The following is a 26199-nucleotide window of genomic DNA, read 5'->3' as shown; positions in this document are numbered from 1 at the left end:
ATCTTGGACTATTTACAGCCCAGAAGTACTGTGGGAATGGATGCTGTTTCCCTTCTTTGTCGGTTGGGAGGATAGTAATGGGATTGGAGAGTGCGGTATATCAAGCATTTAATAAATGTAAACATGTAGGAGGCTCATCACACTGTTTTACCTAGATTGTAAGCTCTTTGAGCAGGGACTGTCTCTATGTGTCTCATGTTCAGCGCTGCGTGCGCCTGGTAGCTCTATACAAATGTTAGTAGTAGTAGAGAAGCTAGACCGTGGGTTGGTTCTTGGTGTGTGTGAAGGCAGTCAAATGCATGTGTTTTGGTATCTGCTAAGGTCTGCATCTACATCTAGTAGATTAGAGAAGGCTTATGCTAAAGAATAAAGATACTGGCATTTGCATCTATTTACACCAACATGATCTGTAATTTGCTCTGGAAATGATTGATGTCACAAATACAGGATTAGGTCTTCAAGAAAATGAAGTATATAAAATGTAATGCTAAGGGCACTTATGAGCCAGAAAAGGCAAACAAACAGAGAGCACAATGTGGATGGCTAGATATAGTTCTGAAATTAACAAATGCTTTAGATTTTGCTTTATTACTTTTTGTTCAGAACTGATCCAGGTATAGGTAGCAGTAGTGCAGAAATAAGTGATAGCAGGAAAGATTCGTCACTGCTTGAGAAATCTTAGTAAAGCTGGGGAAGAAATAATGAAACTTCAGTTTGTAGAGGACATGGTTTTCATCAGCTTTGTTTAGGTCTATGCTGTTTTCACCATTTATACATTTATTTTGCACATATGAATGCATGATGTTTCACTAAAATGGATTGGTTTACACAGGGAAAAAAAAGGAAGATCTTTATTTGTTCCTGAAAGTTATGTTAGTGGACCTTTTTGTGTACTTTTTTCGTCCATTCATTTTATAGCACTTTACAGTGTTTTTAAATACCATCTATAGCAGAATTATGGACTTCTACATTTTTAGGTTCTTAATGCTGCTGGAATAAGGCAGGTCTGATTGCTAGTATTATACCCAGGCACTAAGATCAGCATTACTTATTGTGACTCCATCAAGATCTTCTGATATGTAGTTCTGTGTGGAACATCCTGTTTGTTATGTTTTATTAGTAAGAGATGTATTGGTATTCTAGGGACTGGTGTAATATTCTCAAAGATGCTTTTTATATGCTGTATGGCTGGTAAAGGGGTGTGGCTACCGTGGGTGTGGCTACTGTAGGGGCAGAGCTATATATGGGGCGGAGCATTTATAGTAGCCCCACCCCCCCAGGTTGTGCTGCATGAGTACCGGCACCTTTTTTCTTACAAAAAAAGCACTGTTTATATGTATACCCGAGTTTGATTTGTCCTTGCCATTCTCAGGACACAGACCATAGAAGTCTGCCCAGTACTGTTCTTGTACTAAGTTCTGAAGCTAACATCGAAGCCCCTTAAAATTTACACTCCAGCCCATCCCTATCTATTCAGTCATGATCAGGACATAGACCGTAGAAGTCTGCCCAGCTCCCGTTTTGTTTCCCAATTACTGGAGTCGCCACCCAATCTCCGCTAAGTTTCCATGGAACCATTCATTCTAAACAGTGTTTATTCTGCCACTGTCACTATTTATACACTGCAACAAATCACTCTCTCTCACTACCTCAGTTACCTACTAGACTGTAAGGGCTAGATTAAGTAAATGGTGCTCAAAGATAGGCGCCAGAAATATCCACGCTAATTTAGCATTCCATAAAGAGCACTTCGTGCTGAGTGTCCTTTATAGAATACTAGATTAGCACAAATTTTACGCCTAACTTTGGGTGACAGCATTTACACCTGCAAAATCCTAGTGTAAATACTGGTGCCCAATTTACAGCAGTTGGGCATGCAAGTTATAGTATTCTTAACATCGCGCCTAACTTCTGGGAACAACCCCTTCCCCCAATACGCCCATGCTCCTTCCACAGCTATGCCTCTTTTGAGTTGCAAGTTATGAAATACTAGTAAAAAAGGCCCGTTTCTGTTTGAAAGGAAACGGGCGCTAGCAAGGTTTTCTTCAGAGTGTGTGTGTTTTACAGAAAGTGTGTGATAGAGATAGAGTGAATGTGTGAGTGTGTGTGACAGAGATTGAGACTGGGTGCGAGAGTGTGTGTGTGAGAATGAGAGTGTGTGCCAGGGCCTCCCCTCCCTTCCAGTTCCAGGGTCCTCATCCTCCCTCCCTCCCTGGGTCCTCACCCCTCCTCCCTCCTTGGGTCCTCACCCCCCTCCCTCCCTCCCAGGGTCCTCATCCCCCCTCCCTCCCAGGTCCATTCCTTCCAAGCATGGTTGCATAGCTGTACAGTGACATGCATCATCTTTCACTTTTGCTTACCCACATCGCTGTAGCGCACCCATTTCTGATGGAAATGACACGGGCGCTAGCAAGGTTTTCCTCAGAGTGTGTACGTTTGAGAGAGAGTGAATGTGCGAGTGTGTGTGTGACAGAGAGAGAGTGACAGTGGATGCGATGTGCAACATTTGTTCTCTCCCCTTCCCTCCCATTCTGTTCTCTCTCCCCTCTCCCTCCCCCCCTCAAGTTCCTGCCCCCTCCCTCCCTGCGTGTGAGAGAGAGCGTGTGTGTGTGTGTGTGATAGACAGAGTGTGTGTGTGTGTGTTTGAGAGTGTGTTCACAGTGACACACAAAGAGTGAAAGACTGTGTGTGTGTGTGTGTGTGTGTGTGTGTGTTCAGGGTCGTGTCCCCCCACACCACCCCCCGTGTTTGTTTTTTCAGTTCCTTTTCCTTTTTTTAATCTAGCGATTGTGCTCTTTTTTTCCCATGCCCTCCATCCATCTATGTGCAACAATTGTCCTCTCCCCTTCCCTCCCATTTTGTTTTCTCCCCCCTCTCCATGTGTCTTTGCCTCCCCTTCAAGTTCCAGGCCCCCCCTCTCCCTCCCCCCCTCAAGTTCCAGGCCCCCCCTCTCCCTCCCCCCCCTCAAGTTCCTGCCCTCTCCCTCTCTCCCTTAAGTGTACCTGCTGTTAGGAATGTTTGTCCGTCAGATTCGTGCAGCTTGCGTTATGGTCGCCGTCCCCTGCTGAGACGCCCGAAGGCTGTGTCTTCCCCCCCCCCCCCTTTTTTTTTTCTTAGTGCGGGTCGGGAGGGAGGTTCAGCTTTGTGTAGCTTGCGGTGTGGTCGATGTCTCCTTCTGAAATCACTGATGAGGAAACTACACATCTTATTTCTTCCTTGAAACTAACTACCTGTTCCCTCTGATCCTATTTCCACCCATCTACTTAACACTATCTCTCCTACTGTCATCCCTTTTACCTGTCATATCCTCAATCTTTCACTGTCCATTGCGACTGTTCTTGATGCCTTCAAACATGCCGTAGTCACACCACTCCTTAAAAAACCTTCACTGGACCCTCCTACCTGTCCTTCCAACTATCGCGCCACCTCCCTCCTCCTTTTCCTATCCAAGATACTTGAACGTGCTGTTCACCATCGTTGCCTTGACTTTCTTTCATCTCAAGCTATTCTTGATCCACTTCAATCTGGCTTTCGCCCCCTTCATTCAACTAAAACTGCGCTTGCTAAAGTCTACAATGGGGGGGGGGGGGGTTGTTTCCTGATTTTCTAACAAATCTTTTATCTCCCAACAAGGCTGTACAAAAACCTGAATACAAGCCCATGTGGTCTCTATTCTATCCTCATCCTTCTCGATCTATCTCCCAACAAGTTTGTAGATTGTTCTTACAAAAACCTAACTACAAGCCCATGTGGTCCCTATTCAATCCTCATCCTTCTCGATCTATCTGCTGCTTTTGACACTGTTGATCACAGCCTACTCCTTGATACGCTGTCCTCACTTGGATTTCAGGGCTCTGTTCTTTCGTGGTTTTCTTCTTATCTCTCCCAGCGTACCTTTAGTGTATACTCTAGTGGATCCTCCTCTACTTCTATCCCACTGTCAGTTGGTGTACCTCAGGGATCTGTCCTAGGACCTCTTCTTATCTCTATCTATACTTCTTCCCTTGGTACTCTGATCTCATCCCATGGTTTTCAGTATCATTTTTATGCTGATGACTCCCAGATCTACCTCTCCACACCAGAAATCTCAACCAAAATCCAGGCCAAAGTATCAGCCTGCCTGTCTGACATTGTTGCCTGGATGTTTCAGCGCCATCTGAAACTAAACATGACCAAGACTGAGCTTCTCATCTTTTCCCCTAAATCAACCTCTCCTCCTCCCCCATTCTCCATTTCTGTGGATAACACTCTCACCCTCCCTGTCTCATTAGTTCGTAACCTTGGGGTCATCTTCGACTCCTCCTTCTCCTTCTCTACACATATTCAACAGACTGCTAAAACCTGTCATTTCTTTCTCTATAATATCAGCAAAATTCACCCTTTCCTTTCTGAGCACACTACCAGAACCCTTATCCACACTCTTATCACCTCTTGCTTAGACTATTGCAACTTGCTTCTCACAGGTCTCCCACTTAGCCATCTCTCTCCTCTTCAATCTGTTCAAAATTCTGCTGCACGACTAATATTCTGCCGGTGTCGTTATGCTCATATTAGCCCTCTCCTCAAGTCACTTCACTGGCTTTCTATCCATTTCCGTATACAGTTCAAACTCCTCTTATTGACCTATAAGTGCATTCACTCTGCAGCTCTTCAGTACCTCTCCACCCTCATCTCTCCCTACATTCCTCCCCGGGAACTCCGTTCACTGGGTAGATCGCTCTTATCTGCACCCTTCTCCTCCACTGCTAACTCCAGACTCCGTTCCTTTTATCTTGCTGCACCATATGCCTGGAATAGACTTCCTGAGCCGGTACATCAAGCTCCATCTTTGGCCGTCTTCAAATCTAAGCTAAATGCCCACCTTTTTGATGCTGCTTTTAACTCCTAACCCTTATTCACTTGTTCAGAATCCTTATTTTATCATCCTCACTTTAATATTCCCTTATCTCTTGTTTGTCCTGTTTGTCTGTCCTAATTAGATTGTAAGCTCTGTCGAGCAGGGACTGTCTCTTCATGTTCAAGTGTACAGTACTGTGTATATCTAGTAGCGCTTTAGAAATGATAAGCATTAGTAGTAAAATGTTTTGTACTTTTTTTGGGACCTTGCCAGATATTTGTGACCTGGATTGACCACTGTTAGAAACAGGATGCTGGGCTTGACGGACCTTTGGTCTGTCCCAGTATGACAATACTTATATAAATATGTACTTATAAGTAACATTTGGGAAGGAGGGAGGGGTACTAACAATTGAAAAGGAGATAGAGCAGCTTTTAAACTAGAAAACAGAAGAAAGCAGAACATTGCTAAGAAATGTATATTTCATAAGGAGGTAACTTCAAAGGATACCTGCAAAAGAAGTCAGACAGAAGATTACAAATAAGGAAATGTGGTAAAGGCAGTAATTTCAGATAATAATTTAAATAGGGAGCACACAAATATGTTATTGTATTTAATATGTAAACTGCCTAGAGTGTTTTTGTATCATGGAGCCAGTATAGAATAATAATAATAATATGAGCAACTCCAAGCTACCTGTCTCAACTGCTAATAAGTAGGTTGTGCCTACAAATAATAGTGGATATAAACACATCTGGAAAAGTGTGTATGCAAATGCCAGAAGTGTATAAAATAAGACTGCAGGCTTTGAATATATATAGCACTTCAGGATGATATACACATAGAGGGGCATTTTCAAAAAAAAAAAGTCTAAGTTGTGATTTGGACATCTTTGTAAAACGTCCAAATCCAGGGGCAGGGAAAACCGTATTTTCGAAAAAAGATAGATGTCCATCTTTCATTTCAAAAATACCGTCAAAGACGTCCAAATCCAAGGACGCCCTTAAATTTGGATGTCTTTGATTTTCGGCGATTTTCCAAACCAAAGACATTCAAGTCAAAAATGTCCAAATGCAAGTCATTTGGACGTGAGAGGAGCCATCATTCCTAGTGCACTGGTCCCCCTGACCTGCCAGGACACCAGCCGGGCACCCTAGGGGGCACTGCAGTGGACTTCATAAAATGTTCCCAGGAACATAGCTCCCTTGTGTGCTGAGCCCCCCAAAACCCATTACCCACAACTGTACACCACTACCATAGCTCTTACGGGTGAAGGGGGGCACCTAGTTGTGGGTACAGTGGGTTTGTGGTGGGTTCTGGAGAGCTCGCTGTTTCCTCAACAAGTAGGGGGGATATGGGCCTTGGTCCGCCTGTCTGAAGTGCACTGCAGTACCCACTAAAACTGCTCCTGGGACCTTCATGTGCTGTCATGGACCTGAGTGTAACATCTGAGGCTGGCACGAAATATTTTTTAAAGATGTTTTTTTTTTAGGGTGGGAGGGGGTTTGTGACCACTTGGGGAGTAACGGGAGGTCATCCCCGATTCCCTCCGGTGGTCATCTGGTCATGTTGGGCACCTTTTTGTGCCTTATTCGTAAAAAAAAAAAAAAACACGTCCGGGTGAAAACGTCCAAGTGTTCGTCATGGACATCCTTGTTTTTTTCGATTATGTGTCAAAGACACCCAAGTGTTAGGCACGCCCAAGTCCCGCCTTCACTATGCCTCTGACATGCCCTCTTGAAATTTGGACGTCTTTGCGACGGACTTCAGTTGGAGACGTACAAAATCGGGTTTCGATTATACCGATTTGGACGTCTCTGGGAGATGGACGTCCATGTTCCGATATATGTCGAAAGATGGACGTCCTTCTCTTTTGAAAATGAGCCTGATAATCTCCCAGATTCTATATATGGCGCTTTGCATTGCACGCTAAAATCTGGACATGCGTCTAATTTGTGAGTGCAACTTAACTGGATAACAAGCCAATCAGCACCGACAACTGGACAATCGTCAATAATTGCCAATAATTAGAATTTACATGTGCATCTTTATAGGTGTACTCTATAAAAAGTTGCCCATACATTCTAGTGTGCAGATCCTAAAATTTATGCACATTGTTATAGAATTAGGGGGATACGCATCTAATTTACGTGTGGGGATTTACACCAGGTTTCTACTGGTGTGAAAGGTTGCACCTAAATATACACATGGTTCTACCACTAAGCACTATTGTATAAACCATGCCTAACTTTAAGCACCGATTTTTAGGCACCATTGAAAGAATCTAGTCCAATAGGTATCTCAGACACCTGGGGGAATGAGGAAAACTAATGGGATATATTATGCCAAGATACAAGTTTATTGATTGATATGTACTTTTGCTAGTTAGCCATGGTGTCTCTCCAGGTCTTTCTTCAGAGAACACCAAACAGAAGTATTTACCATTTCTAATTTTCCCTCGTTATTCTCCATATATCTGTCTTCAGCATCATTCAGGGGTCCTTTTACAAAGGCTTGTTAGCATTTTTTGTGCACGCTAAAAATAAGCGCACGCTAAATGTTAGAGTCGCCCATATATTTCTGTGGCAGCTCTAGTGTTTAGCGTGCGCTAATGATTGTAAAAGGACCCCTCAGTTTTAGAATTTCATCTTGTCACCTCATTTTACAACTTTGGCCATTTTTTTCTTTTTGCCTTCCTGATTTCTCTTTTTGCTTTTCTCAGCTGTACTTGATATTCCTTTCTCTGTGCTTCATTTTCAGATGCTTTGCATTTTGTGAATATGAACCCTTTAGCTTTTATTTTGTCAGTCATCTCACTGGAAAGCCATAATGAGATCTGCAAGCAAATGTGAATCATTTTGAAAGAAATCATCTCGAAAACCATTACCACAAAGCAGGTGCACATCTACCTAATCTTTGGTCTGAATGCAATCTGTTCAGAAATCTGTGTGGTTTGAAAATTTGCCTGTACAGAAAAGGTATCACTGATACAGTGCCATACTCACATGCAGGGCCATTCTTAAGTGATAGGGTGACTACTGGGGGACCCACCTCACCATGAACCATGCCCCCTGCACCAGTGGCGTTCTGTGGTTCACTGCCACCCGGGGCGGCTCGCTGCTGCGCACCCCCCCCCCGGGCGTAACACGGCACCCCCCCCCCGACCCAGTCCCCACCTGTCTACCAGCTCCGTCCACCCGGCGCCTCGCACTGCTGTGGAAAAAAGAAAATCACCTCGTCAGCCCTTCCCTCACTCTGTCCCGCCCTCTGATGTAACGTCCTATTTCCTCGAGGGCGGGACAGAGTGAGGGAAGGGCCGGATCAGGCGATTTTCTTCTCTTAATGAGGGGATTTTCTTCTCTTACAGCAGCGCAGACGCGAGGCATCGCACCACACAGCTGCCGGGTACAAGCCAGACTGCTACAAATCCCTACACAGCAACTATGTGGCCCTTTTACTAAACCACGTTAAGCGCTAACATGCATTTAATGCAGGAAAAAGGCCTACTGCAAAATGCAGGTACAAAACTTGGGGTCCTTTTATAAGGTGCGCTGAAAATGGCTTGCAGTAGTGTAGGAGCAGGTTTTGGTTGCGCGCCAAACCATTTTTCAATGCGCCTGTGAAAAAGGCCCTTTTTTTTTGCCGAAAACGGAAGTGCTGCAAAATCAAAATTGCCGCGCGTCCATTTTGGATCTGAGACCTTACCGCCAGCCATTGACCTAGCGGTAAAGAATCTGGGTGGTAATGATCTGCGCGTGTCCGTTACGTGCATCCAAAAATAACAAATATTTTTCAGACACACGTACCAGACGCACGCCAAAACTGAAATTACCGCAAGAGTCATGCGGTAGTCGGGCGATAACTCCATTTTGGCGCACATTGGGTGCACGTAAACGCTCACGAGGCTTAGTAAAAGGGCCCCACAGATTGTAAGCCAACTAGGGACAGAGAAAGTACCTATATATAATGTGTAAACTGCTTTGGTTGTACCACAGAAAGGCGGTATATTAAAAGCATTACCCAAACCTAAGGCACCAGAAGATCCTGGTTAACACTGACTTAAGCAATTAGAGCATTTCTGATCTTTTCAGTGTAGTGAATTATGTAACTACATGGAGCTTTACAAAAGAATATATATTCCATAAGACTCCAACTTCTACTCACTAGCAGTGTAAGCACCAACCTAAAAACATCAGATTTGTATGGTTTTTTTTTCGTCTGATGCCACTAGACACAGAAAAGGCTGCAATAGGATTTCTTTCCAAAGAGAGAAGGGCTTTATAAAGATGTTCTTTCAAGAAGAATCTATCACATAGACATTTTGTTTATAAAATAAATTTTACCAGAATTTCTACTCTATAGAGGTTACCAAAAGTGTAAGCATTTAAACTCTGGTTAAACCTTGTCAATGGAGGAAGTGCTATGTTTACAGAACCATTGACAAGTGTTTTTACAAACAGACCTCTACACATGTAGACATAGCCAAACACAAAGGCTTCATCTAGAGTGATCCACAGTTCCAAGAAACTGAAAAAGAAACACCACAGCTGTGCAAAACTTTCTGACTAACCAAGGCGTTAGAGGACCGCATTTCTAGGGTAGATTACTGCCTCTCTAAAATAAATGCTAATGTATTCCCTCAGGTCCTTATCTGCCCTCACATTTGTTTTTCTCTTATTCTAAAAAACATTGACATAGCAATGGTTTAGGGTTGGACATGTAGAGGAAACGGAAGAAAGCAGCATGAGGCAAAACAAAAGACCCAAGACAGTGCATGTTAATAATGAACTGAATGTATGAATGGTCACTGCTGAACTCACAGGATCAAACAAGATTCCGAACAAAGTATGACAGGAACATCACTGTTGTTCGGCCTCAAAATTCAAGCAGTCCAGTTGGCTCTGCTTCATCTTGCCCAGCCAATTCTGTAGTGTGAAAGAACTGCCCCAGAGGGCCGTTTCCAGAGTTGAACGAGGGTTCTATGCATGCTGGGTGACATTGGTATCAAACAATAAGAAACTGCATTTTAGCATGGTTCATCCAGATAGGATATGAATGTTTTTCACAGATACAGCATTTTGCAAATAAGCCACCGTCAACAATTACGGAGTATGGAAGAGTCTACTCTAAAATCTGCCTGACCCAGAGGACACCCTAACCCCCAGGTTGATTTTTTTTAATAACTGAAGTGGGGAATATTCCAGATGCTAATGTCTAGACACCAGGTACTGACCCTATCTGGAGAAGAGTGTCCCTCTAACAGCTTTCAGTTGCAGGTGCTCAATTTTCAATTACATAAGCATTGCCATATTGGGACAGACCAAAGGTCCATCAAGCCCAGCATCCTGTTTCCAACAGCGGACAATCCAGGTCACAAATACCTGGCAAGATCCCCAAAAAGTAAAAAAACATTTTATACTGCTTATCCCAGAAATAGTGGATTTTCCTCAAGTCCAATTTAATAATGGTCTATGGACTTTTGATTTAGAAAGCAATGGGCAACAATAGCTCTGTTTGTAGGCAGCATGTTCAGTACACTTTTGTCTTAATTTAAGCAATAGACATGTACTCTTCTGGTACGTGTCTCACCATCAAGCTGTTCAATACTATGATAAATTCTTACCATAGCAACCAGAACAAAATTCAGAACCTACAGTGCCACTTAATGGTCAGAATTCCATGTACTACACAAGACAACCTAAAAAACGATATATAGCATTTATGAAATATCAGATATCACTGCCTTGACAGCTGCATATACACTATACACACTAGACGATTTGATGCAAAGGAGAGGGATTGAGAGAAGATGGGGGTATGTGTAAGAGTAAAGATAAATGTTGAAGAGACGGAGAACAAAATTCAAACCCCTATATCTAATGCCCCCACCTTTCTAGGTCAACCATTCAACACATGGACTATCATTTATATAACACAGATGTAAGCTAACTCTCTCATGAAAAATTGGTCAAACATGCAGATGGGTCTGTGTTTCAATAAATCAGTCATAGGCCAACTAAATTGAAACTTAAAACTGGAATATTTTACAACAAAACTGAGGGGACAGGAGCTCAAAAGATCTGCTTTGGTGACATTTTGGGTGTTACCCAGAGAAGTGTTTGCTTCTGAATATCCTCACCCACTGACAGTTCAAAGAGGCAGAGAAGGAGGCATGCCAATGACACAGGTTCTTTTTTTGTGTTTTTCGGTTTGATTTTTAAATTGGACTCATTAAATATTCAGCACTGTCTGGCTAAAGTTAACCAGCAATTCTGATTGCTAAGAGAAGCTTTTACCTGAACAACACTGGTCACCAACAGAGGTTTCCCTAAAGTTAACTGGATAAGCAGGTAATGTTAACTGGACAAAGATACTCAGTTAACTTTCCTGCTCTCCTGGCTCCTGAATATTGGCCCCTGTATACATGCACAATTAGGACTAGATTCAGAAAATGGCACTGAAGAAAACTGTTTCAGAACGCTATTCTATAAATGCCATTCCGACATGCATGCCATTTCTAGAACAGTGCTTAAAGCCAATTCCTGCACTAAACTTTGGTTGCGAGGACTTACGTCAACTGAAATCTGGTGCAAATCCTGGCATGCAAGTTAGGCGCAGATGCCCCAGATTCAATAACACTGCACGCATCGTGGGAGAATGCTCCTAACCCACCCATGGCCACACCCCCTTTTGGATTATGCATCATTATTTTTGTGTGCGCAATTTTATAGAAAAGAGCACAGCAAGATGTGCACACAACTCCCAATTGAGGCCAATTCATGCCAATAATTGCTAGCATTTAATTATTGGTGTTAACTGGTTCATTAAGCAGTTGAGATGCGTGCACATCTCAGGATCACGGACAGATTTTGGCATGCTTCTTTCAGTGCCATATGTAGAATCTAGGGGTTAATGTGGCTCAAAATATATGTAGATCATCACTCTAGATTAAGGATGGTCATTTCCAATCCACAAAGGATATAAAAGTGTAGTCAAAAGAGGGTCTAAACAAGTTCCTAAAGGCAAATTTTGTATACAATTATAAGCTAGTTAGTTTTGGAAAAGCCACCACCTATCCCTAGAAGGGAGCACCAAGGGATGTATCGAATCTTTTGGATCTACTGGATAACTCTTAGTAGCCCAGCTTGGCTGCTGTCAGACAGAACATGTACAACTCAATGGTCTGACCTAGCATTGCACATCTTATGTTCTTAGTTTTTAGGATATCCATAAAGAATGTGCTTGAGATAATACATTGCTTGTTGGGAAAAGAGTACAAGCCAGACTGCTAGAAATCCCAACAACTATGGGGCCCTTTTACTAAACCGTGTTAAGCGCTAACATGCATTTAATGCAGGGAAAAGGCTTACTGCAAACTGTAGGTACAAAACTTAGATTGTAAGCCAACTAGGGACAGAGAAAGTACCTATATATAATGTGTAAGAAGCTAATTTGTCTAATGTTTGCTACCCTGAAAGACAAACTTGTCTGTGGCTCTTCAGGATCACAGTTGGCCATCCCTATCTAGCTCACCTCCTTCACATGACAGTAGCTCACATCTCAGTAGTGCATGTTGAGCTTCAATTTATACTTCTTATAGACTGTCTTCTTTGCACAAAAGTGCAGGACTAAATGGTTTACGACAAAAAAATTAAAAAGAATACAAGAAATGCACAGAGTTTACCTGTAATAAATACAAACACATTAATAATCTGGAGCAGAACTTGGACTAAGCCCACTCTCATAAAAATGGAAAATTTACCAATCCAGCCATAGAAGCCAACTTTTCAAAATGATTGGGGGTGCTGATTTTTTTTTTTTTTTTTTTACAGGTGGTGCATTCCCCCTCCCCGTCCCCCCATCCTCTCCCCCTCCCCTGTCCCCCCTCCCTCGTCCCCCTCCCCCTCCCTCCCAGTTCCAGGCCCCCCTCTCTTTTTCCTTTCCCTCCCTCCCCCCCAGTTCCAGGGTCGTCGTCCATCCCTACCTCCCTCCCTCCCTTCGAGTTCCAGGCCCCCTCCCTCCGAATTTTAAGTCATCTTGACTTACCTCGTCTGGGTTACTGCGGCAGCAGCTGTAAAAAGCGTGCAGGCTCGGCACTTAGTTGTTTTCCCTTCTCGCTCTCTCAGCTCTGGTCCCGCCCTCATTTCCTGTTTCTGCAAGGGTGGGACCAGAGCTGAGAGAGAGAGAGAGAAGGGAAAACTGAACTAAGCACCGAGCCTGCACACTTTTTACCGCTGCTGCCGCCGTAACCCCGACGAGGTAAGTCAAGATGACTTTTAAAATTCAGAGGGAGGGGGCTTGGAACTCGAAGGGAGGAGGGAGGGAGGGAACAAACTTCCTGTGGGTGAAATATTGGGGGTGCTCAAGCACCCACAGCACCCATGGAGTCAGCGCCTATGAATCCAGCTACAATAAGAAATAATGTATAAATAAAGCAGTCCATATTCATTTCTTTGTAAGACCCTAAAACTACCTAATGTTCCTAAACAACATACTGAGAAACCCAGTCTCCAGATCAATCCCAAAGAAATGACCCCTCCCCTTAAGATTCGCCCATCCCCAAAGTAGGGTCAGCTTTTAAGTATCCCCTAACTGACACCTGGAGGGAGGTGACATGGGTAGACTGCACCAAAACTAGACAGTCAGCAAACAGGAAGAGCAGCAAACTGTGGCAGAGGTCAATTTTGCAGGCTCAGGGGCAGGAAGTCCCTATTGGCCAATGAAAAGTCTTTCCTCCAGGATAGCAGTGTCTCCTCCCTGCAGCGGGATCTGCCTTAAATATTTGATAGCTGATATTAGTGGCTATTTAAGGATGTAGCAAGCTTTATATTTATGTTACTTGGAATCGTACAAGGAGAGAAGGAAAAACATTAGACACCCTGGGACAATATTCAAGCAATTTAGCCAGCCACTGACCGGTTAAATTACTTGGTTGAAGCTAGCCACTAATTTTCTGTGGCAATTAACTGGCTAAAAGCTACTGAAATTTGCGGTTAACGCTTAACTTAAAGTTGGCTATGCTAGGGACATTCTGGTTTGGCGCATAAATGGGACCTGACCTATTTTTTTGTGTAGCCCATGGCTGCGTAAGCGTTGAATATTTAACTTAAGCGGCTATGTGTTAGGTCCCAGATTTGAATATCCAGGAATAACTCCGTCAGCGATGAGTAAAACGCTCACCACTGCTGGCTGAATATTGGACTCCCCAAGTCTTCTAAACATTTAAGTAGCTGCTGATTGCCACTGTTGGTAAGAGGGATCTAAGGTTGAACAATTACTAATGCACCACTGGAAACTGGCCATGCCCCCAAATCAACCACATGAAAGAACTTTGAGGCTGCAGCTGCAACAAGAACCAGAGAAGGTCCAATCCTAAATTAAAATTTATCAAGAAAAATTTAGATCCCGCTCTCTCTTATAATCTAGGTAAATTCCAATAAACAGGGCCCTAAGCGTGTTTTACTAAGGTTCGCTAGCGTTTTTAGCGCGTGCTAAAAATTACCATGCACTAAACATGTAGACGTCCATAGGAATATTATGGGCATCTACATGGTTAGCGCGTGCTAAAAAAGCTAACACGCCTCTAGCGCAGGTTAATAAACAGGGCCCTTAGTTTTAAATAAAATAACATAACACACAATCTAGATAAAAAAATAAAACATACATTACATTAAATAAAACAATAAAATAAAGCCATTAATTTATACATTAAAAATTAAGGGACCCTTCTGGTGGCGTTAAGTCCTAACGTGTGCTTAGCATGGGAAGAGACGCGTTAGCTATTTTTTCAAAAATATTTTTGAGAGGGGGTGTGCCATGGGCAAAGAATGGGTGTGGAAGTGTTAACCAGCTAGAGTGTTATGATTAACGTGTTCTAACTGACTGACATACAATTAATGATAGCACTTAGCACCTCCTAAATAGGAGGGAAAGGGAAATGGGACTTGATATACCGCCTTTCTGAGGTTTTTGCAACTACATTCAAAGCGGTTTACATATATTCAGGGCAGTAAGAGCCCCCATGTTAACTTTTTACAGGTAGCACACACTAACTGAAATTTAAAAAAAACAACGTAAAATGCTCTATAAATGTGTCATGTTAAATCTGGGCTTAACACATGGGGCAGTCCCACGTTAGAACACATGTGTTTAGCCCAGATTTCAGTGCACTTTAGCAGAAGGGCCCCTAAGTGAATGCGCTGCCATATCAGAATGTTCTATTTATTGCCCAAATCAAACTGATCCAACTTAAACTCAAGATGGCAACATTAATGAGTAGCAGCCTAGTGGTTACACCATGGGGCTGACAACCAGGGAAGCCAAGCTCAAATTTCACTGCCGCTCCTTGTGATCTTTGGCAAGTCGCTTAGGGCTAACACCATGCTAAGGGCTTAACACTCTTTAGTAAATGGGCCCCTTCGACTGTAAACCCTCCAGGGACAGGGAGCATGGGCGGGAGGAGGTCAGAGATACTAGAGGATAAGGTGGGGAGGTCAACAGCCTGGAGATTCCTGGAGGTAGTGGTTAGTGTTGGGCGGGACTGAGGGGGAGGGTGATGAAGTGTGAATGTGATCAGGTGATGGTCAGAGAGAGGAAGAGCTGAGGCGCAGAAATTGGAGGGTGAGCAGGTAGAAGAGAGGACGAGATCAAGATAGTGACCAGATTTGTGAGTGGGTGTGGTGGAGCTCACTTGGAGGTTGAAGGAGGAGGTTAGAGTGAGGAATTGAGAAGCGTATGAGTCGGATGGGTTATCAGTGTGTATGTTGAAGTCACCAAGAATGAGGGATGGGGATGATGGCTCAAGAAAAACGGAAAGCCAGGCATCAAAGTCGGTAAGGAAGGAAGGGAGGGACTTATCAGGGGGGCGGGTAAATGACTGCAACTCTGAGTGGCAGTGGGTAGAATAGACAGATGGAGTGAACTTCAAAGGATGAGAAGCAGTGAGACTGTGGTAGGAGGAGGGGTTGAAACTGCAGGAGGGCGAAAGTAGTAGACCAACGCCGCCACCGCGGCCAACTGGGCGGGCGAATGGGAGAAAAGATAGCCTCCGTGGCATAGGCCGCAACTGAGGCAGAGTCATCAGGGGTGAGCCAGGTTTTGGTTAGGGCGAGCAGGTTGAAGGGAATGGGAGATGAAGAGATCATGGGTGAAGGTAAGTTTGTTGCAGATTGAGCGGGCATTCCACAGAGCACACGAGAAGGGGAGGGAGGAAGGGGGACGAGGGGAATGGAGATGAGATTGAGATATCGCGGAAACGTTTGCATAGATGAGATGAGGACGAGGACAGGTGTGGGGGACCTGGGTTGGGATTGATGTCTCCCGCGGATAGCAGGAGAAGGAGCAAGAGAGAGCGGAGAAGGTTGGGGGAGGTAGGGCGACGAAGACGGGATGCGCTTAGGAGGAATGGGGAAGGGTTCATGGCAGGAAGGAGGTGTTGGAGGTTGAGAGCTAGGAAGGAGGACAGTAGGGATGGTGAGGTGGTGGGGGATAGGGGTAGGTAGCGTACTGCAGTAGTGAGCAGGACAGGAGAGGACATGGATGGGCAGTGAGTTCGTGTGGTATACAGCGGTGGGAGGGGGAAAAGATTAGAGAGGGGTAGGGCGAGGAATAGAATGTGAAAGGGGGCCATAAGTAGAAACTGAGGTGTTTATGGGGGCAGGTAGCTGGGCTGGGAGACAGGCAGGTTGAGTGAGCAGGTCGGGCAGGAGAGTGATGGGGTTGGCAGGAAGATGGACTTGGAGGCAGGCAGGTTTCAAGGTGAGTAGCCAGTCAGGAGGGTGAAGGGCTGGGAAAGTGGCAGGTTGTTGATGGGCAGACAAGCAGGCAAGTTGAAGGGCTGACAAGTGGCAGGCAGATTGGCCAGCAGGCAGGCTGATCGACTGGTTAGCAGGCAGGCGGGCAGGAACAGGTGATTGGCTAGTAGGCAGGCTGATTGGTTAGCAGGCTGGAGTAGAAGGACTGGAACATCTTCTACTGTATCTGAATTTAACTCACCTTGAGCTACCACTTTAAAAAAGGTGTGGGCTAACTTGTAAATCAACTAAATAAATAAATGTCTGCTGAAACAAGCTTTCAAGGGCTTTTGAAACCATGGGAGCTGCATGTTATGTTTGTGCTTTTCCGCTAAAAGGGAAGAAAAGATGTAATAAAAATGACAGATGAACAAAGCTCCACCTCTCTCAGTGCAGAGTGGGACAGACAAGGACTGAAAGAAATTGAATCACTAGAAATAGTAAACAGCAGTTTTCTACCATACATCAATTTGAATATATAGTAGATCTATAAGAAACATCAGAAATACAACTTCAGATGATTCCAAGCCTTCTGCAATCAGTTCTCGTTTTACAGATTATGCAAAGCCTACAGAAGACGGTCACTTGTCTTTATGAATCCAAGTTCTCATACTTTCCATCTGGTTACAGTGGTTCATCTCACCTGCCTCCATACTAAAGGGGGGAGGACAAACCTTGAATTGTCATCTTCAGACCTAACAAAGAGAATAGTTTGTTCCAGCTACTTAATTTCTATAAAGGAAAGTAAGTGCTACCTAGAGGATAGATTATTATATGTGAATTAACTGTGAGAATGCTAGGGTTTGAAAAGCTCATTAAAACAAGATGCTTAAGTGAAAGCCTCAAGGCAATCATAAAAACCACCCTGTGTTCATGCCATAAATAACAGCCAACATGAACAAGTAAATCAGTTATTCTGGGAGATGACTGAAATTTTGTTTTGTTTAAATATCTCCCAACACATTTTCCTTTTTTAGTCCTACTTTTTGAGTTTAGAACTTCTCTTCAAACCACTGGTAGTTTTGTGCATAATATACCATGCTTGCACCTTTGTATTGATGTTTTGTACAATCTAGAGCAGAGAGACAACACTACCTTATTTTACATCTAAGCTTATCCTCCTTAGCCTCAGGCTTGGGCTGTGTTCCCAGATTTGATTTAGGCTTTTCATTAGGGTCTCATTTTGCTACAGCAAAGCACAATTCATCTAAAGCTCTATAAACCAGAAAAGCTCATTACACAGAAAAAAACATGGCCTCCATATGGACTAGGCATCCACCTAGGGTGGCACAACTGGAGGGGGGAAGAGGTGAGGGATGCACCTGCTTGGCAGTCATTACCACTAAACAAAGTCAGTGTGGCCAGCAAGGTGCCACATTCACACATGCCCCAGAATAAGTGCTAGTCCCTCCCTCCTCCAATTACACACAATGAGGTAGGCCATGGGGGTGGGGGTGCTGGGAGGGACGGAGTGCTAGCGGTCCCACTGAACCACCAGGCTGTTTTTTTTCAATATTGGGGGGGGGGAGCTAGCAGACCCACTGGACCGCAAGGATTCTTTAGTGTTTGAGGAGCAGGGGGGCCTGGAGGTCCACTGGACCTCCAGACCTTGTGTTTAGGGGGGGAGGGATTGGGCTTAGGTTTGACAGGTCCTGGAGAAAATCCTGGACCCTTCAAACCTCTTCAGTGGGTCTCCCCCGTTCCTCCAACCTGACGTAAGCTTTGAAGCAGGAGCAGTGCCCTTGTTTAGCGCTTTGCCCGCTGATCATTATTAGGAAAGAATGTGGGAGACCCTCATTTTCATGCAATTAGTGATCAGACCCAGCTTACAGAATTGATCAACTTTTAAGACTTTGTTAATGACTAAAAAGATAGTCAATGTATCCACTGAAATGGAGACCACAGATTTGCGCATGCTGTATTCACTTTTTTATTATTTTGAATCTGTAAAACCCACAAGTAAATAGTACTTATGCATTAACATTTGCAGAAAGATGTCTTTAACTTTGTAGCATATAGAGGAGGTTGATCAACTTTTGAGACTTTGTTAATGACTTAAAAAAGATAGTCAATACGGAGATCCAAGATGGCGTTGCTCTGCTAGGACGCTCTGAACCTCATTCCCGGAGATGCCTAAACGAAGAGGGAGGGTAACGGGCAGAACTTCCCCGCTTCTACCCCCCATATCGGGTCCAATTGACCGCTACATGAGACTAAGAGCAGCTGTACCTGACGGCGGAATGCCTCCGGTAGGGAACGCCAGCGAACGAGAGATTTTGGCTTCCCCCGGACTTGAAACAACATTGAGCCCCGCTGCACGCACTCCACCGCCTCAACCGCTCGGCGCGAGTTCATTCCTCCTTGACCCGACGGGGTCTCCCTCGGAAGGAGCAGGAGACCCGGAAGAACTTCGGGGTGAAGTTTTGCTTTCATCGGAGGACGGAATGGAGGGCAGTTTGCCCATATCGACGCCGAGCAATGGGTTGAGAGAAGCTGAGGGATCAAGCGAGACGAATGTAAAGTCTTCAGCAAGGTTTGATTTTCCTACTGAATTAGTGACCAAACCAAAAGATGTGACTTTAGATTCCCTGTGGGATTTGATGTCTAACCTGGGACAATTTTTTCTTAAACAATTTAATGAAGTTTTACCTAAGGTGAATAACATTGAAAGTGGCTTACAAAAACAAGAGGAAGAGATTAAAGCTTTAAATGAAAAAATGGAGAAAATGATCAAAAAGTTATGAACTTGGAAACGCAACAAACTATGATGATAAAGGACTTAACAAATCTCAGGCAAAAAATGGAGGTTTTTGATAATTATACTAAGAATCATAATTTGAGATTCGTTAACTTTCCTAGGTTACAAAATGTTCTTCCAATTGAGATGTTGAAACGTTATTTCCTTGAAGCCTTGAATATTTTGGAAAAAGATTTTCCACCTTTTTCACAAGTTTATTATATCCCAGAAAAAAACACGAATCCAGAATTTGAAAAACCTATTGATGTCTCTCTTTTGCTTGAGACCTCTGATTCTGAATTGGCGACAGCTGCCACCCTGGTGGCAACTGTCGCATTGATGCCTGACAAGAATTGGATTTTCCGTTTGTTTTTCCGTAATAAGGATAAACCCTTTTTGGGTTTTAAAGTAATGTTATTTCCTGACGTCTCCAAGGAGACGAGACGACGGAGGAAACAATTTTTGCTCCTCAAACCTGGAGTTCTGCACTTGGGGGGGTACCTTTTTTTTAAGATACCCCTGCAAGTGCATAATCAGGCTGGGGGGAAAAAAGTATGTGTTTACTGAACCTGGACATTTGACTTCGCTAATCACCTCAGCTAAGATGGAGAAGCATTAAAGATAATGTATAGTTTCCTAGTAGAGAAGAATTTCCTTGTATTAGTCCCTGAGTTATAGTTCTCTCTAAATTTAAATTCATGGATCTCCAATTATGGACTTGAGTGTCATATATTGTTGAAAGTGTAAAGATTTATTTGCTCTTTCTTATTTTTTCTTTTTCCTGTTTAAAAATTATTTGTTAATTGACTCTTTCCTAAACAAGATGGTTTCTTGTAAAAATTGTTTAAATGAATAAATAATAAATTAAAAAAAAAAAAGATAGTCAATACATCAACTGCAATGGAGTCCATACATTTGCACATGTTGTATTCAATTTTTTATTATTTTGAATCTATAAAACCTACAAGTAAATAGTACTTATGCATTAAACTTTGCAGAAATAGGTCTTTAACTTTGTAGCATATAGAGGTTATGTCAGCTTCTGTTCCCTTAGGGGTACAACTGAATCATGCAATTTAACTAGGGGTGCTAACTGTTTACACACAATTCTGTATCAGAAGAGACACCATTACTTTAAATGGTCACGTGGTCCTACTGGGCAGAATCACCATTTATTACTTTCCAAGTTAATCCATTTTATCCTGTCTGTAAGTACTGGAGGCATCATTTCTGCCCTAGAAGAATCCAGGAGAGTTCCAATTTGGGAGCTCTACAGTAAACCCAACTCCTGTCTTCCAAAGCTAGGCAATACTGAAATGAGATCACAAAGCACAATCTACTAACTCCTTCCACAACTAAAGATGCAGTTTAGAAATGGTAACAAATAAAGAAGGGTTAATCTGATACAAAATCTAGAAAGCAAGAGCAAACAGAAACTTCAAAGATATTTTTGGGCAGGCAAGAAAAGAGGCGAAGTGACATGGCTTTCTGTGACCTCATCTTTAGAACTGTTTTATCTCATCCAGTTTTGAAGTAAGGTTTTGGCAAGCAGTGCATTTATTCTTAACTGTTTTCCAAATGTAATGTAGCTTTTTTTCTTCTTCTGTATGAGATTTATGTTGTAACCGCTGCGGGTCCACACAAGCTTTACCTTTCAGGTATACACGAGTATCTAACATGCCTTGTAAGTTTTTTAAGACATGTTTTATGGATTAAGGTTTGATAACTAAGAAATCTGTGCCTTCATCCCTTCAGTGGGGACAAGTAGTGACAAGCTTGAAAAAAAAAAAACTAAGGGCAAAAATTTCAACAGAACTGAAGGGTCTTTTTAGTAAAGTACACTGAAAAATGGCCTGCAGTAGTGTTTTGGGTGCGTGCAGAATTATTTTTTAGCGCATCTACAAAAAATGTTGTTGTTTTTTTTTGGCCGAAAATGGACGTGCGGCAAAATGAAAATTGTCAGTAGGTGCCTATACGGCTTAGTAAAAGAGCCCCTGAACCCTTTTACTAAAATGTGTTTTAAAAATTAGCTTACCACATTTTTATGTGAAATTTTCCCATGTCCTAAGCCCATTTTTAATGTGGCAGTAAAATAGGGCTTTTTCTTTTTTTATTTTTGCAGGTCCTGCACTAATTTGTCCATTAGCACGCAACACCTGAAAAAAATTAACATGGAAGCATTCACCGATTCCTATTTAAGAGGCGCAAAGCGTTCCTATGTTCTGTGTTGACCAGTTAGCATGCGCTAATCGAAATGCACTAGGCTAGTTAACACAGATGTGCTCATTCCCACCCATGACATGCCCTTTTGAAAACAGTTTTGAAAAAATTCATTAATACATACTTAGTGCATAGGAAAGGCAAAATTATCACATTTTGTGGTAAGCGTTTTCCCATGTGCTAAGTGTGCATTAGAAAACATTAGGGTCCTTTCACTAAGCTGTGAAAGAAATGGGCTTAGTACATTTCTTATAAAGGCCCTACCCATCTACAAAACCCATTTCTAGTGCAGCTGGTAGAAAGGACTTTTTTTCAACTTGTTTCATTAATGGCTATGCGAATGTCAGCATTAGCGTTCGGGCATTAAATAAACCACGAGAACACTTACTGCCAGTAAGGGTTCCCATGTTAACCATATGCTCAACATTTACCTCCAAATTCTATAAAGGGAGCCTTAACTTGTGCACGCTAATTGCGCCACATGGCCAAATTACACGCACAACTTAACTGACTAACAAGCCTATCAGAGCCGATAATTGGTACTTAACAACCAATTAGCAGCACTAACTGGCTTTAATTAGAATTTACAGGCACAACTTTCTAGGCGTATTCTACAATGTGGTGCATGTAAATTCTAATGTGCACAACCGAAAGGGGGCATGGCCATGGGTGTGGAATGGGTGGGTTGTGGGAGCAGAGCAGCAAAAGACCAGAGAGTGGGAAGCCTAAACATAGCACAGTGCTTGATGGCACAACCAAAAGTTTGGTATTGGATGAGTGTACAGCACAGCCCAGTACATAGGGAACAGGAAGTGAAGATAGAGATGAGGGCAAACCATGATAATAGGCTTTGGGGCCTTTTTACTAAGCTGCAGTAAACACTAACGAATGCGCTCAAGCATGAAGTAAAGGGGACACCCATGAGAGGCAAAGGAACATTGACTAGTATCTCCTGAGTCTTCCTTGTGGTCTTTTTTTTTTTTTTTGTTACATTTTTACCCCCCCCCCCCCCCCCCCCCACTTTCCCACTCATGGCAGGCTCAATGCGGCTTACATGGGGCAATGGAGGGTTAAGTGACTTGCCCAGTCACAAGGAGCTGCCTGTGCCTGAAGTGGCAATCGAACTCAGTTCCTCAGGACCAAAGTCCTCCACACTAACCACTAGGCCACTCCTCCACTCAGGAAGTGCCATCCCTGCCCTACTCTTTGGTTGAGTGCACTCAAGCATGCCACGGTAGTTTTGTGATTGGCACATAATTTAATTTAATTTATTTTTATTTGTACCCCGCGCTTTCCCACTCATGGCAGGCTCAATGCGTCTTACATGGGGCAATGGAGGGTTAAAGTGACTTGCCCAGAGTCACAAGGAGCTGCCTGTGCCTGAAGTTGGAATCGACTCAGTTCCTCAGGACCAAAGTCCACCACCCTAACCACTAGGCACTCACGAGCTAAAAAACTGAATTTATTTATTGGCCTGGGGGTGCATTTGGGGCAGAGAGTAGGCATGTTCTGGCTGAACGGTTAGCGTCGCTACATCGCCGCGCTTTAACTGATTAGTGTAGAATTAGCGCGTGAGCCCATACTGCTTAGAAAATATGTGCCAGTAAGGGCTCACTCGCCAATAGGGAAGTTAGCGCATGGCCATTAATGGAAATAATGGAGCCATTTTACCGCCACGCTAAAAGTGGCCTCAGCGCATGGGAAAGACTCACGCTGAGGATAGCGGAAGCCACTTTTAGCGCAGCATAGTAAAAGGACTCCTTTATGTGCTAAACCATGAGTCAGATCTGGAGGTGCAGTAGGTGCTCAGCACACCCAATATAGAGAAGCTCCTTCATTTACACCAGGGAGGGGTAATCTGTACTGTGTTTAGCGCCCCCAACCAGTTTGAAATGTTGGGACCTATGTAATAAATGACTCACAGAGAGGCAATCAAACAAGTCTAATTGGAAGATGCCATCTGACAGAGGAAGAGAGTGTAGCATGTTTATAAGCCTTCAGTGGACTGGTGTAAATTGAATCCTCCACGGCATAAGGACCGCTCAATAACATGGTGTATACCAGCAAACTAACACCATGAAACCTACATTCCAGTCATTTTTCTGATATAACCCTATCAATAGTGTCTGTCCTGGCCCAGCCAGTGCCTTAGGCTACACATTTTAGGAACAATAAAGAGAATCTGGCACAGGAGAAAATATGAATTCTTGCACAAAGGACACACCCCTTCTCAAGATGCGGAGGATTAAGTTTGACTTCCAGATCCACAGGCTCCAGCAAAGTGAGAATCTGAAACACAAACTAATTACAGGATGTTTATCTACCAGCCAACAATAAGGAGAACCTTGTGGTGGTGTTTTTTTTTTTTTTTTTCAATAGGAGGGTGGGTTGAAATTAGAACAGTAAAACAGATTGAAGATTTCTACAGGCTGGAAGAACATAGAACAATTCAGCAGTTATAAGAAAAAATATATGAAAATGAACATGCAGTCCCAGCTTCCAATGAATTAGAAGATCAGACAACGAACCTTGCTGTGGTGAAATAAGCTGGTCCCTGTTAGGGCTCACTGAAGATAATATTTATTTTACATCAAAGCCATTACTGTTCTCCTTCCTGGTATTACTCACTTTTATATTCAATTTACTACTTGTACAAAAAGTAAATGAGAGGAAAAAAGGAATGGAGGAGTAGCCTAGTGGTTAGAGCAGTGATGTTCGACCTTTTTCATCTTGCGGCACACTTACAAGGTGCAAAAATTGTCAAGGCACAGCACTGGTATCTAACCCATACCTGCTTGTCCCATCTAAAATCCATTCCATCCCCACAAGTAGTCTCCTCCATCCCGATCCATACTTGTAGCCTTCAGAAGTAGTTACTTTAATTATGCTACTGAAATACATTCAAGTACCAATATACCTGCTATTGGGAAAGTGGAACAAAATAGGCTGTTACAGATTCCTATACAGACACCACATGCCAGCAGAATCCTTCACTTCAGTATGCAGAACATGACTCTCACCTGATATAAAATAGAGAACTGCAAAAAACATGCAGACAAAACTGAAAGCAGAGATACCGGACTCTGTATGTAGTGCAACACCAGAAAAACAGAAAGAAATGCATGTCTTCCTGTACCATGCAAAATAAAGCCAACAGATGTAAAATCTCAACACCTGCATAATTCAATCACTAAACTGAAAATAAAATCATTTTTCCTACCTTTGTGGTCTGGTGATTTTATTATTACAATCATTTGTTCCCAATCTTTGGTTCTGATTTTCCTCTGTCTGTGCTCTTAACTCTGTTTCCAGGGCCTCCTTTCCATTTGCAAATTCTTTTCTCACCTCCTGCCCTATGTCTGTTTGGCACTTTTCTCCACTGACACTGAGCAGATAGAGGTTTTCCTCTTTTTTTCACACAGTTTGGGTAGTTTATTGTTAAAACAGTGCCACAAAAATTAGACAGTAGTTATGCTTATGCTAGTTCTTGGCTAAACTGGCCAGAATAGCAACATGATAAATCCACCCAGTCTGGCCAGATTTTCTGTCCTCACTGCTCAGGGTCCATTTCAGCTGCCAGGTACGGAGCGTGACTGCCTGTAAGATTTCTCCTCATACAGGAACAGAACAAGTTTCAGGCTCTAGTCATGGTGGTCTCCACTCTCATTGCACAGTGCTGTTACTTTTTATTTTTGGGCTGAATGTTTCCTTTCTTCGGGCCAATAAAAACATGACTGAAAGGTATTGCATTGTATGAGCATAACATCTTCATGCCATATGGAAAGGAAGTACCTGCCCAGTCTGTGAAGGATTGATAATGTCTGCTTGTCAAAGACAGTTTTCAACCAGGCATGATACAGTGCATGCTGCTTAGTATTATTCTACACAGAAAATGCATCCACCTGTCTATCTTTACACCATTTTCACATTATAATGTTGAAATTTGCAACAATTAAAATAGATTTTTTTTTAAATACACACACACACACACACAGAGTGGCCTCAGACATGGAAAACACAAGTAAAGGATTGTGGTTACATCATGATGTCCCTGATCATCTAATCTGGGCATTTATATTCTGTTTAACCATAAATTGGCTCTAGGCAGATTAAAATGCAAAAAAAAAAAAAAGCAACTGGGCTATAGTTCCAATAATACATTAAACATAAATAAAATGTATAATCAAACCATCCATAGGGAGCCACAAAAATTACTCATACACTGACAGAGAATGCTAATAAAACATAGAGGAGCAAGGGTAAGTATTTTATTCAATGTTATACAAGGAACACTCAACGAAGATGGAATAGCCCTGAAACCATACAGACGTCATTCCTTTCTCCCTCAGTCCTACACACTGTATGTACTAAGGGGTCCTTTTACTACCAAGGAAAAGGTAGGCCCAGGAAGGGGAGTGATCACGAGGCAGGGAGAGAGAGTTTCAGTTTCAGCTGAAAATGCACTGGTATTTTTGGCTGAAACCCAACCTGAATTCAGTTGGCCTCTGTGGCGCGGGGGGGAGGGTAGGGAAGGAGAGAGGAGAGAAGATACTGTTTTCCTGAAAATCCTCCAAATGCTGCTGCCCTAGCAGACACCTACTCTGTCTAGTGGC

General features: G+C 43.1%; 1 protein-coding gene across 2 annotated transcripts in view; it reads right to left on the bottom strand.

Moving 5' to 3' along the window:
* Positions 1–26199, bottom strand: part of ARHGAP32 (Rho GTPase activating protein 32) — a 385189-nt gene that overhangs the window by 298119 nt on the left and 60871 nt on the right. The window lies entirely within an intron of this gene.

The sequence above is a fragment of the Microcaecilia unicolor genome, chromosome 12 (assembly GCF_901765095.1).
Source record: "Microcaecilia unicolor chromosome 12, aMicUni1.1, whole genome shotgun sequence".
NCBI lineage: Eukaryota > Metazoa > Chordata > Amphibia > Gymnophiona > Siphonopidae > Microcaecilia > Microcaecilia unicolor.
Note: the sequence above shows the minus strand (reverse complement) of the source record. Positions and strands in the feature narration are given on the sequence as shown.